The sequence below is a fragment of the Watersipora subatra genome, chromosome 11 (assembly GCF_963576615.1).
Source record: "Watersipora subatra chromosome 11, tzWatSuba1.1, whole genome shotgun sequence".
NCBI lineage: Eukaryota > Metazoa > Bryozoa > Gymnolaemata > Cheilostomatida > Watersiporidae > Watersipora > Watersipora subatra.
The window spans coordinates 18,947,500-18,962,716 of record NC_088718.1 but is presented as its reverse complement, the minus strand read 5'-3'; positions in this window follow the sequence as shown (position 1 = coordinate 18,962,716).

The following is a 15,217-nucleotide window of genomic DNA, read 5'->3' as shown; positions in this document are numbered from 1 at the left end:
TGGAAATTTACATTTTTCAGTGTTGTCAGACGTTTGTAATATTCTCACAATAAGCTAATTAGCTCAATTGGAGCATTTCTAGCATGTTTGGTTTGAATTGGAAATTTACATTTTTCAGTTTCGTCAGACGTTTGTAAAATTCTTACAGTAGGCTTATTTGCGCAATTTGAGCATTTCTAGCATGTTTGGTTGAAATTGGAAATTTACATTTTTCACTTTTGTCAGACAATTGCAATATTCTCGCAACAAGCTAATTAGCTCAATTGGAGCATTTCTAGCATGTTTGGTTGAAATTGGAAATTTACATTTTTCAGTGTTGTCAGACGTTTGTAATATTCACACAATAAGCTAATTAGCTCAATTGGAGCATTTCTAGCATGTTTGGTTTAAATTGGAAATTTACATTTTTCACTTTTGTGAGACAATTGCAATATTCTCACAATAAGCTAATTAGCTCAATTGGAGCATTTCTAGCATGTTTGGTTGAAATTGGAAATTTACATTTTTCAATTTTGTTAGACGTTTGTAATATTCTCACAATAAGCTAATTAGCTCAATTGGAGCATTTCTAGCATGTTTTGTTGAAATTGGAAATTTACATTTTTCAGTTTCGTCAGACGTTTGTAAAATTCTTACAGTAGGCTTATTTGCGCAATTTGAGCATTTCTAGCGTGTTTGGTTGAAATTGGAAATTTACATTTCTCACTTTTGTCAGACATTTGCAATATTCTCACAATAAGCTAATTAGCTCAATTGGAGCATTTCTAGCATGTTTGGTTGAAATTGGAAATTTACATTTTTCAGTGTTGTCAGACGTTTGTAATATTCTCACAATATGCCAATTAGCTCAATTGGAGCATTTCTAGCATGTTTGGTTTAAATTGGAAATTTACATTTTTCACTTTTGTGAGACAATTGCAATATTCTCACAATAAGCTAATTAGCTCAATTGGAGCATTTCTAGCATGTTTGGTTGAAATTGGAAATTTACATTTTTCAATTTTGTTAGACGTTTGTAATATTCTCACAATAAGCTAATTAGCTCAATTGGAGCATTTCTAGCATGTTTGGTTGAAATTGGAAATTTACATGTCTCACTTTTGTCAGACAATTGCAATATTCTCACAACAAGCTAATTAGCTCAATTGGAGCATTTCTAGCATGTTTGGTTGAAATTGGAAATTTACATTTTTCAGTTTTGTCAGACGTTTGTAGTATTCTCACAATAAGCTAATTAGCTCAATTGGAGCATTTCTAGCATGTTTGGTTGAAATTGGAAATTTACATTTCTCACTTTTGTCAGACAATTGCAATATTCTCACAATAAGCTAATTAGCTCAATTGGAGCATTTCTAGCATGTTTGGTTGAAATTGGAAATTTACATTTTTCAGTGTTGTCAGACGTTTGTAATATTCTCACAATAAGCTAATTAGCTCAATTGGAGCATTTCTAGCATGTTTGGTTGAAATTGGAAATTTACATTTTTCAGTTTTGTCAGACGTTTGTAGTATTCTCACAATAAGCTAATTAGCTCAATTGGAGCATTTCTAGCATGTTTGGTTGAAATTGGAAATTTACATTTTTCACTTTTGTCAGACAATTGCAATATTCTCACAATAAGCTAATTAGCTCAATTGGAGCATTTCTAGCATGTTTGATTGAAATTGGAAATTTACATTTTTCAATTTTGTTAGACGTTTGTAATATTCTCGCAATCAGCTAATTAGCTCAATTAGAGCATTTCTAGCATGTTTGGTTGAAATTGGAAATTTACATTTTTCAGTTTTGTCAGACATTTGCAATATTCTCGCAATAAGCTAATTAGCTCATTTGGAGCATTTCTAGCATGTTTGGTTGAAATTAGAAATTTACATTTTTCAGTGTTGTCAGACGTTTGTAATATTCTCACAATAAGCTAATTAGCTCAATTGGAGCATTTCTAGCATGTTTGGATGAAATTGGAAATTTACATTTTTCAGTTTCGTCAGACGTTTGTAAAATTCTTACAGTAGGCTTATTTGCGCAATTTGAGCATTTCTAGCATGTTTAATTGAAATTGGAAATTTACATTTTTCACTTTTGTCAGACAATTGCAATATTCTCACAATAAGCTAATTAGCTCAATTGGAGCATTTCTAGCATGTTTGGTTGAAATTGGAAATTTACATTTTTCAGTTTTGTCAGACGTTTGTAGTATTCTCACAATAAGCTAATTAGCTCAATTGGAGCATTTCTAGCATGTTTGGTTGAAATTGGAAATTTACATTTCTCACTTTTGTCAGAGAATTGCAATATTCTCACAACAAGCTAATTAGCTCAATTGGAGCATTTCTAGCATGTTTGGTTGAAATTGGAAATTTACATTTTTCACTTTTGTCAGACAATTGCAATATTCTCACAATAAGCTAATTAGCTCAATTGGAGCATTTCTAGCATGTTTGGTTGAAATTGGAAATTTACATTTTTCAGTTTTGTCAGACGTTTGTAGTATTCTCACAATAAGCTAATTAGCTCAATTGGAGCATTTCTAGCATGTTTGGTTGAAATTGGAAATTTACATTTCTCACTTTTGTCAGACAATTGCAATATTCTCACAATAAGCTAATTAGCTCAATTGGAGCATTTCTAGCATGTTTGGTTGAAATTGGAAATTTACATTTTTCAGTTTTGTCAGACGTTTGTAATATTCTCACAATAAACTAATTAGCTCAATTGGAGCATTTCTAGCATGTTTGGTTTAGATTGGAAATTTACATTTTTCACTTTTGTGAGACAATTGCAATATTCTCACAATAAGCTAATTAGCTCAATTGGAGCATTTCTAGCATGTTTGGTTGAAATTTGAAATTTACATTTTTCAGTTTTGTCAGACAATTGCAATATTCTCACAATAAGCTAATTAGCTCAATTGGAGCATTTCTAGCATCTTCGGTTGAAATTGGAAATTTACATTTTTCAGTGTTGTCAGACGTTTGTAATATTCTCACAATAAGCTAATTAGCTCAATTGGAGCATTTCTAGCATGTTTGGTTGAAATTGGAAATTTACATTTTTCACTTTTGTCAGACAATTGCAATATTCTCACAATAAGCTAATTAGCTCAATTGGAGCATTTCTAGCATGTTTGGTTGAAATTGGAAATTTACATTTTTCAGTGTTGTCAGACGTTTGTAATATTCTCACAATAAGCTAATTAGCTCAATTGGAGCATTTCTAGCATGTTTGGTTTAGATTGGAAATTTACATTTTTCACTTTTGTGAGACAATTGCAATATTCTCACAATAAGCTAATTAGCTCAATTGGAGCATTTCTAGCATGTTTGGTTGAAATTGGAAATTTACATTTTTCACTTTTGTCAGACAATTGCAATATTCTCACAATAAGCTAATTAGCTCAATTGGAGCATTTCTAGCATGTTTGGTTGAAATTGGAAATTTACATTTTTCAGTGTTGTCAGACGTTTGTAATATTCTCACAATAAGCTAATTAGCTCAATTGGAGCATTTCTAGCATGTTTGGTTTGAATTGGAAATTTACATTTTTCAGTTTCGTCAGACGTTTGTAAAATTCTTACAGTAGGCTTATTTGCGCAATTTGAGCATTTCTAGCATGTTTGGTTGAAATTGGAAATTTACATTTTTCACTTTTGTCAGACAATTGCAATATTCTCGCAACAAGCTAATTAGCTCAATTGGAGCATTTCTAGCATGTTTGGTTGAAATTGGAAATTTACATTTTTCAGTGTTGTCAGACGTTTGTAATATTCTCACAATAAGCTAATTAGCTCAATTGGAGCATTTCTAGCATGTTTGGTTTAAATTGGAAATTTACATTTTTCACTTTTGTGAGACAATTGCAATATTCTCACAATAAGCTAATTAGCTCAATTGGAGCATTTCTAGCATGTTTGGTTGAAATTGGAAATTTACATTTTTCAATTTTGTTAGACGTTTGTAATATTCTCACAATAAGCTAATTAGCTCAATTGGAGCATTTCTAGCATGTTTTGTTGAAATTGGAAATTTACATTTTTCAGTTTCGTCAGACGTTTGTAAAATTCTTACAGTAGGCTTATTTGCGCAATTTGAGCATTTCTAGCGTGTTTGGTTGAAATTGGAAATTTACATTTCTCACTTTTGTCAGACATTTGCAATATTCTCACAATAAGCTAATTAGCTCAATTGGAGCATTTCTAGCATGTTTGGTTGAAATTGGAAATTTACATTTTTCAGTGTTGTCAGACGTTTGTAATATTCTCACAATATGCCAATTAGCTCAATTGGAGCATTTCTAGCATGTTTGGTTTAAATTGGAAATTTACATTTTTCACTTTTGTGAGACAATTGCAATATTCTCACAATAAGCTAATTAGCTCAATTGGAGCATTTCTAGCATGTTTGGTTGAAATTGGAAATTTACATTTTTCAATTTTGTTAGACGTTTGTAATATTCTCACAATAAGCTAATTAGCTCAATTGGAGCATTTCTAGCATGTTTGGTTGAAATTGGAAATTTACATTTTTCAGTTTTGTCAGACGTTTGTAGTATTCTCACAATAAGCTAATTAGCTCAATTGGAGCATTTCTAGCATGTTTGGTTGAAATTGGAAATTTACATGTCTCACTTTTGTCAGACAATTGCAATATTCTCACAACAAGCTAATTAGCTCAATTGGAGCATTTCTAGCATGTTTGGTTGAAATTGGAAATTTACATTTTTCAGTTTTGTCAGACGTTTGTAGTATTCTCACAATAAGCTAATTAGCTCAATTGGAGCATTTCTAGCATGTTTGGTTGAAATTGGAAATTTACATTTCTCACTTTTGTCAGACAATTGCAATATTCTCACAATAAGCTAATTAGCTCAATTGGAGCATTTCTAGCATGTTTGGTTGAAATTGGAAATTTACATTTTTCAGTGTTGTCAGACGTTTGTAATATTCTCACAATAAGCTAATTAGCTCAATTGGAGCATTTCTAGCATGTTTGGTTGAAATTGGAAATTTACATTTTTCAGTTTTGTCAGACGTTTGTAGTATTCTCACAATAAGCTAATTAGCTCAATTGGAGCATTTCTAGCATGTTTGGTTGAAATTGGAAATTTACATTTCTCACTTTTGTCAGACAATTGCAATATTCTCACAACAAGCTAATTAGCTCAATTGGAGCATTTCTAGCATGTTTGGTTGAAATTAGAAATTTACATTTTTCAGTGTTGTCAGACGTTTGTAATATTCTCACAATAAGCTAATTAGCTCAATTGGAGCATTTCTAGCATGTTTGGTTTAGATTGGAAATTTACATTTTTCACTTTTGTCAGACAATTGCAATATTCTCACAATAAGCTAATTAGCTCAATTGGAGCATTTCTAGCATGTTTGGTTGAAATTGGAAATTTACATTTTTCACTTTTGTCAGACAATTGCAATATTCTCACAATAAGCTAATTAGCTCAATTGGAGCATTTCTAGCATGTTTGGTTGAAATTGGAAATTTACATTTTTCAGTTTCGTCAGACGTTTGTAAAATTCTTACAGTAGGCTTATTTGCGCAATTTGAGCATTTCTAGCATGTTTGGTTGAAATTGGAAATTTACATTTTTCAGTGTTGTCAGACGTTTGTAATATTCTCACAATAAGCTAATTAGCTCAATTGGAGCATTTCTAGCATGTTTGGTTTAAATTGGAAATTTACATTTTTCACTTTTGTGAGACAATTGCAATATTCTCACAATAAGCTAATTAGCTCAATTGGAGCATTTCTAGCATGTTTGGTTGAAATTGGAAATTTACATTTTTCAATTTTGTTAGACGTTTGTAATGTTCTCACAATAAGCTAATTAGCTCAATTGGAGCATTTCTAGCATGTTTGGTTGAAATTGGAAATTTACATTTTTCAGTTTTGTCAGACGTTTGTAAAAATCTTACAGTAGGCTTATTTGCGCAAGTTGAGCATTTCTAGCATGTTTGGTTGAAATTGGAAATTTACATTTTTCACTTTTGTCAGACAATTGCAATATTCTCACAATAAGCTAATTAGCTCAATTGGAGCATTTCTAGCATCTTCGGTTGAAGTTGGAAATTTACATTTTTCAGTGTTGTCAGACGTTTGTAATATTCTCACAATAAGCTAATTAGCTCAATTGGAGCATTTCTAGCATGTTTGGTTGAAATTGGAAGTTTACATTTTTCACTTTTGTCAGACAATTGCAATAATCTCACAGTAAGCTAATTAGCTCAATTGGAGCAATTCTAGCATGTTTGGTTGAAATTGGAAATTTACATTTTTCAGTGTTGTCAGACGTTTGTAATATTCTCACAATAAACTAATTAGCTCAATTGGAGCATTTCTAGCATGTTTGGTTTAGATTGGAAATTTACATTTTTCACTTTTGTGAGACAATTGCAATATTCTCACAATAAGCTAATTAGCTCAATTGGAGCATTTCTAGCATGTTTGGTTGAAATTGGAAATTTACATTTTTCAGTTTTGTCAGACAATTGCAATATTCTCACAATAAGCTAATTAGCTCAATTGGAGCATTTCTAGCATCTTCGGTTGAAATTGGAAATTTACATTTTTCAGTGTTGTCAGACGTTTGTAATATTCTCACAATAAGCTAATTAGCTCAATTGGAGCATTTCTAGCATGTTTGGTTGAAATTGGAAATTTACATTTTTCACTTTTGTCAGACAATTGCAATATTCTCACAATAAGCTAATTAGCTCAATTGGAGCATTTCTAGCATGTTTGGTTGAAATTGGAAATTTACATTTTTCAGTGTTGTCAGACGTTTGTAATATTCTCACAATAAGCTAATTAGCTCAATTGGAGCATTTCTAGCATGTTTGGTTTAGATTGGAAATTTACATTTTTCACTTTTGTGAGACAATTGCAATATTCTCACAATAAGCTAATTAGCTCAATTGGAGCATTTCTAGCATGTTTGGTTGAAATTGGAAATTTACATTTTTCACTTTTGTCAGACAATTGCAATATTCTCACAATAAGCTAATTAGCTCAATTGGAGCATTTCTAGCATGTTTGGTTGAAATTGGAAATTTACATTTTTCAGTGTTGTCAGACGTTTGTAATATTCTCACAATAAGCTAATTAGCTCAATTGGAGCATTTCTAGCATGTTTGGTTTAAATTGGAAATTTACATTTTTCAGTTTCGTCAGACGTTTGTAAAATTCTTACAGTAGGCTTATTTGCGCAATTTGAGCATTTCTAGCATGTTTGGTTGAAATTGGAAATTTACATTTTTCACTTTTGTCAGACAATTGCAATATTCTCACAATAAGCTAATTAGCTCAATTGGAGCATTTCTAGCATGTTTGGTTGAAATTGGAAATTTACATTTTTCAGTGTTGTCAGACGTTTGTAATATTCTCACAATATGCCAATTAGCTCAATTGGAGCATTTCTAGCATGTTTGGTTTAAATTGGAAATTTACATTTTTCACTTTTGTGAGACAATTGCAATATTCTCACAATAAGCTAATTAGCTCAATTGGAGCATTTCTAGCATGTTTGGTTGAAATTGGAAATTTACATTTTTCAATTTTGTTAGACGTTTGTAATATTCTCACAATAAGCTAATTAGCTCAATTGGAGCATTTCTAGCATGTTTGGTTGAAATTGGAAATTTACATTTTTCAGTTTTGTCAGACGTTTGTAGTATTCTCACAATAAGCTAATTAGCTCAATTGGAGCATTTCTAGCATGTTTGGTTGAAATTGGAAATTTACATGTCTCACTTTTGTCAGACAATTGCAATATTCTCACAACAAGCTAATTAGCTCAATTGGAGCATTTCTAGCATGTTTGGTTGAAATTGGAAATTTACATTTTTCAGTTTTGTCAGACGTTTGTAGTATTCTCACAATAAGCTAATTAGCTCAATTGGAGCATTTCTAGCATGTTTGGTTGAAATTGGAAATTTACATTTCTCACTTTTGTCAGACAATTGCAATATTCTCACAATAAGCTAATTAGCTCAATTGGAGCATTTCTAGCATGTTTGGTTGAAATTGGAAATTTACATTTTTCAGTGTTGTCAGACGTTTGTAATATTCTCACAATAAGCTAATTAGCTCAATTGGAGCATTTCTAGCATGTTTGGTTGAAATTGGAAATTTACATTTTTCAGTTTTGTCAGACGTTTGTAGTATTCTCACAATAAGCTAATTAGCTCAATTGGAGCATTTCTAGCATGTTTGGTTGAAATTGGAAATTTACATTTCTCACTTTTGTCAGACAATTGCAATATTCTCACAACAAGCTAATTAGCTCAATTGGAGCATTTCTAGCATGTTTGGTTGAAATTAGAAATTTACATTTTTCAGTGTTGTCAGACGTTTGTAATATTCTCACAATAAGCTAATTAGCTCAATTGGAGCATTTCTAGCATGTTTGGTTTAGATTGGAAATTTACATTTTTCACTTTTGTCAGACAATTGCAATATTCTCACAATAAGCTAATTAGCTCAATTGGAGCATTTCTAGCATGTTTGGTTGAAATTGGAAATTTACATTTTTCACTTTTGTCAGACAATTGCAATATTCTCACAATAAGCTAATTAGCTCAATTGGAGCATTTCTAGCATGTTTGGTTGAAATTGGAAATTTACATTTTTCAGTTTCGTCAGACGTTTGTAAAATTCTTACAGTAGGCTTATTTGCGCAATTTGAGCATTTCTAGCATGTTTGGTTGAAATTGGAAATTTACATTTTTCACTTTTGTCAGACAATTGCAATATTCTCACAATAAGCTAATTAGCTCAATTGGAGCATTTCTAGCATGTTTGGTTGAAATTGGAAATTTACATTTTTCAGTGTTGTCAGACGTTTGTAATATTCTCACAATAAGCTAATTAGCTCAACTGGAGCATTTCTAGCATGTTTGGTTTAAATTGGAAATTTACATTTTTCACTTTTGTGAGACAATTGCAATATTCTCACAATAAGCTAATTAGCTCAATTGGAGCATTTCTAGCATGTTTGGTTGAAATTGGAAATTTACATTTTTCAATTTTGTTAGACGTTTGTAATGTTCTCACAATAAGCTAATTAGCTCAATTGGAGCATTTCTAGCATGTTTGGTTGAAATTGGAAATTTACATTTTTCAGTTTTGTCAGACGTTTGTAAAAATCTTACAGTAGGCTTATTTGCGCAAGTTGAGCATTTCTAGCATGTTTGGTTGAAATTGGAAATTTACATTTTTCACTTTTGTCAGACAATTGCAATATTCTCACAATAAGCTAATTAGCTCAATTGGAGCATTTCTAGCATCTTCGGTTGAAGTTGGAAATTTACATTTTTCAGTGTTGTCAGACGTTTGTAATATTCTCACAATAAGCTAATTAGCTCAATTGGAGCATTTCTAGCATGTTTGGTTGAAATTGGAAGTTTACATTTTTCACTTTTGTCAGACAATTGCAATAATCTCACAGTAAGCTAATTAGCTCAATTGGAGCAATTCTAGCATGTTTGGTTGAAATTGGAAATTTACATTTTTCAGTGTTGTCAGACGTTTGTAATATTCTCACAATAAACTAATTAGCTCAATTGGAGCATTTCTAGCATGTTTGGTTTAGATTGGAAATTTACATTTTTCACTTTTGTGAGACAATTGCAATATTCTCACAATAAGCTAATTAGCTCAATTGGAGCATTTCTAGCATGTTTGGTTGAAATTGGAAATTTACATTTTTCAGTTTTGTCAGACAATTGCAATATTCTCACAATAAGCTAATTAGCTCAATTGGAGCATTTCTAGCATCTTCGGTTGAAATTGGAAATTTACATTTTTCAGTGTTGTCAGACGTTTGTAATATTCTCACAATAAGCTAATTAGCTCAATTGGAGCATTTCTAGCATGTTTGGTTGAAATTGGAAATTTACATTTTTCACTTTTGTCAGACAATTGCAATATTCTCACAATAAGCTAATTAGCTCAATTGGAGCATTTCTAGCATGTTTGGTTGAAATTGGAAATTTACATTTTTCAGTGTTGTCAGACGTTTGTAATATTCTCACAATAAGCTAATTAGCTCAATTGGAGCATTTCTAGCATGTTTGGTTTAGATTGGAAATTTACATTTTTCACTTTTGTGAGACAATTGCAATATTCTCACAATAAGCTAATTAGCTCAATTGGAGCATTTCTAGCATGTTTGGTTGAAATTGGAAATTTACATTTTTCACTTTTGTCAGACAATTGCAATATTCTCACAATAAGCTAATTAGCTCAATTGGAGCATTTCTAGCATGTTTGGTTGAAATTGGAAATTTACATTTTTCAGTGTTGTCAGACGTTTGTAATATTCTCACAATAAGCTAATTAGCTCAATTGGAGCATTTCTAGCATGTTTGGTTTAAATTGGAAATTTACATTTTTCAGTTTCGTCAGACGTTTGTAAAATTCTTACAGTAGGCTTATTTGCGCAATTTGAGCATTTCTAGCATGTTTGGTTGAAATTGGAAATTTACATTTTTCACTTTTGTCAGACAATTGCAATATTCTCACAATAAGCTAATTAGCTCAATTGGAGCATTTCTAGCATGTTTGGTTGAAATTGGAAATTTACATTTTTCAGTGTTGTCAGACGTTTGTAATATTCTCACAATAAGCTAATTAGCTCAATTGGAGCATTTCTAGCATGTTTGGTTTAAATTGGAAATTTACATTTTTCACTTTTGTGAGACAATTGCAATATTCTCACAATAAGCTAATTAGCTCAATTGGAGCATTTCTAGCATGTTTGGTTGAAATTGGAAATTTACATTTTTCAATTTTGTTAGACATTTGTAATATTCTCACAATAAGCTAATTAGCTCAATTGGAGCATTTCTAGCATGTTTTGTTGAAATTGGAAATTTACATTTTTCAGTTTCGTCAGACGTTTGTAAAATTCTTACAGTAGGCTTATTTGCGCAATTTGAGCATTTCTAGCATGTTTGGTTGAAATTGGAAATTTACATTTCTCACTTTTGTCAGACATTTGCAATATTCTCACAATAAGCTAATTAGCTCAATTGGAGCATTTCTAGCATGTTTGGTTGAAATTGGAAATTTACATTTTTCAGTGTTGTCAGACGTTTGTAATATTCTCACAATAAGCCAATTAGCTCAATTGGAGCATTTCTAGCATGTTTGGTTTAAATTGGAAATTTACATTTTTCACTTTTGTGAGACAATTGCAATATTCTCACAATAAGCGAATTAGCTCAATTGGAGCATTTCTAGCATGTTTGATTGAAATTGGAAATTTACATTTTTCAATTTTGTTAGACGTTTGTAATATTCTCGCAATCAGCTAATTAGCTCAATTAGAGCATTTCTAGCATGTTTGGTTGAAATTGGAAATTTACATTTTTCAGTTTTGTCAGACATTTGCAATATTCTCGCAATAAGCTAATTAGCTCATTTGGAGCATTTCTAGCATGTTTGGTTGAAATTAGAAATTTACATTTTTCAGTGTTGTCAGACGTTTGTAATATTCTCACAATAAGCTAATTAGCTCAATTGGAGCATTTCTAGCATGTTTGGTTGAAATTGGAAATTTACATTTTTCAGTTTCGTCAGACGTTTGTAAAATTCTTACAGTAGGCTTATTTGCGCAATTTGAGCATTTCTAGCATGTTTAATTGAAATTGGAAATTTACATTTTTCACTTTTGTCAGACAATTGCAATATTCTCACAATAAGCTAATTAGCTCAATTGGAGCATTTCTAGCATGTTTGGTTGAAATTGGAAATTTACATTTTTCAGTTTTGTCAGACGTTTGTAGTATTCTCACAATAAGCTAATTAGCTCAATTGGAGCATTTCTAGCATGTTTGGTTGAAATTGGAAATTTACATTTCTCACTTTTGTCAGAGAATTGCAATATTCTCACAACAAGCTAATTAGCTCAATTGGAGCATTTCTAGCATGTTTGGTTGAAATTGGAAATTTACATTTTTCAGTTTTGTCAGACGTTTGTAGTATTCTCACAATAAGCTAATTAGCTCAATTGGAGCATTTCTAGCATGTTTGGTTGAAATTGGAAATTTACATTTCTCACTTTTGTCAGACAATTGCAATATTCTCACAACAAGCTAATTAGCTCAATTGGAGCATTTCTAGCATGTTTGGTTGAAATTGGAAATTTACATTTTTCAGTTTTGTCAGACGTTTGTAGTATTCTCACAATAAGCTAATTAGCTCAATTGGAGCATTTCTAGCATGTTTGGTTGAAATTGGAAATTTACATTTTTCAGTTTTGTCAGACGTTTGTAAAAATCTTACAGTAGGCTTATTTGCGCAAGTTGAGCATTTCTAGCATGTTTGGTTGAAATTGGAAATTTACATTTTTCACTTTTGTCAGACAATTGCAATATTCTCACAATAAGCTAATTAGCTCAATTGGAGCATTTCTAGCATCTTCGGTTGAAGTTGGAAATTTACATTTTTCAGTGTTGTCAGACGTTTGTAATATTCTCACAATAAGCTAATTAGCTCAATTGGAGCATTTCTAGCATGTTTGGTTGAAATTGGAAGTTTACATTTTTCACTTTTGTCAGACAATTGCAATAATCTCACAGTAAGCTAATTAGCTCAATTGGAGCAATTCTAGCATGTTTGGTTGAAATTGGAAATTTACATTTTTCAGTGTTGTCAGACGTTTGTAATATTCTCACAATAAACTAATTAGCTCAATTGGAGCATTTCTAGCATGTTTGGTTTAGATTGGAAATTTACATTTTTCACTTTTGTGAGACAATTGCAATATTCTCACAATAAGCTAATTAGCTCAATTGGAGCATTTCTAGCATGTTTGGTTGAAATTGGAAATTTACATTTTTCAGTTTTGTCAGACAATTGCAATATTCTCACAATGAGCTAATTAGCTCAATTGGAGCATTTCTAGCATCTTCGGTTGAAATTGGAAATTTACATTTTTCAGTGTTGTCAGACGTTTGTAATATTCTCACAATAAGCTAATTAGCTCAATTGGAGCATTTCTAGCATGTTTGGTTGAAATTGGAAATTTACATTTTTCACTTTTGTCAGACAATTGCAATATTCTCACAATAAGCTAATTAGCTCAATTGGAGCATTTCTAGCATGTTTGGTTGAAATTGGAAATTTACATTTCTCACTTTTGTCAGACAATTGCAATATTCTCACAATAAGCTAATTAGCTCAATTGGAGCATTTCTAGCATGTTTGGTTGAAATTGGAAATTTACAATTTTCAGTGTTGTCAGACGTTTGTAATATTCTCACAATAAGCTAATTAGCTCAATTGGAGCATTTCTAGCATGTTTGGTTGAAATTGGAATATTACATTTTTCAGTTTTGTCAGACGTTTGTAGTATTCTCACAATAAGCTAATTAGCTCAATTGGAGCATTTCTAGCATGTTTGGTTGAAATTGGAAATTTACATTTCTCACTTTTGTCAGACAATTGCAATATTCTCACAACAAGCTAATTAGCTCAATTGGAGCATTTCTAGCATGTTTGGTTGAAATTAGAAATTTACATTTTTCAGTGTTGTCAGACGTTTGTAATATTCTCACAATAAGCTAATTAGCTCAATTGGAGCATTTCTAGCATGTTTGGTTTAGATTGGAAATTTACATTTTTCACTTTTGTCAGACAATTGCAATATTCTCACAATAAGCTAATTAGCTCAATTGGAGCATTTCTAGCATGTTTGGTTGAAATTGGAAATTTACATTTTTCACTTTTGTCAGACAATTGCAATATTCTCACAATAAGCTAATTAGCTCAATTGGAGCATTTCTAGCATGTTTGGTTGAAATTGGAAATTTACATTTTTCAGTTTCGTCAGACGTTTGTAAAATTCTTACAGTAGGCTTATTTGCGCAATTTGAGCATTTCTAGCATGTTTGGTTGAAATTGGAAATTTACATTTTTCACTTTTGTCAGACAATTGCAATATTCTCACAATAAGCTAATTAGCTCAATTGGAGCATTTCTAGCATGTTTGGTTGAAATTGGAAATTTACATTTTTCAGTGTTGTCAGACGTTTGTAATATTCTCACAATAAGCTAATTAGCTCAATTGGAGCATTTCTAGCATGTTTGGTTGAAATTGGAAATTTACATTTTTCACTTTTGTCAGACAATTGCAATATTCTCACAATAAGCTAATTAGCTCAATTGGAGCATTTCTAGCATCTTCGGTTGAAATTGGAAATTTACATTTTTCAGTGTTGTCAGACGTTTGTAATATTCTCACAATAAGCTAATTAGCTCAACTGGAGCATTTCTAGCATGTTTGGTTTAAATTGGAAATTTACATTTTTCACTTTTGTGAGACAATTGCAATATTCTCACAATAAGCTAATTAGCTCAATTGGAGCATTTCTAGCATGTTTGGTTGAAATTGGAAATTTACATTTTTCAATTTTGTTAGACGTTTGTAATGTTCTCACAATAAGCTAATTAGCTCAATTGGAGCATTTCTAGCATGTTTGGTTGAAATTGGAAATTTACATTTTTCACTTTTGTCAGACAATTGCAATATTCTCACAATAAGCTAATTAGCTCAATTGGAGCATTTCTAGCATCTTCGGTTGAAGTTGGAAATTTACAATTTTCAGTGTTGTCAGACGTTTGTAATATTCTCACAATAAGCTAATTAGCTCAATTGGAGCATTTCTAGCATGTTTGGTTGAAATTGGAAGTTTACATTTTTCACTTTTGTCAGACAATTGCAATAATCTCACAGTAAGCTAATTAGCTCAATTGGAGCAATTCTAGCATGTTTGGTTGAAATTGGAAATTTACATTTTTCAGTGTTGTCAGACGTTTGTAATATTCTCACAATAAACTAATTAGCTCAATTGGAGCATTTCTAGCATGTTTGGTTTAGATTGGAAATTTACATTTTTCACTTTTGTGAGACAATTGCAATATTCTCACAATAAGCTAATTAGCTCAATTGGAGCATTTCTAGCATGTTTGGTTGAAATTGGAAATTTACATTTTTCAGTTTTGTCAGACAATTGCAATATTCTCACAATAAGCTAATTAGCTCAATTGGAGCATTTCTAGCATCTTCGGTTGAAATTGGAAATTTACATTTTTCAGTGTTGTCAGACGTTTGTAATATTCTCACAATAAGCTAATTAGCTCAATTGGAGCATTTCTAGCATGTTTGGTTGAAATTGGAAATTTACATTTTTCACTTTTGTC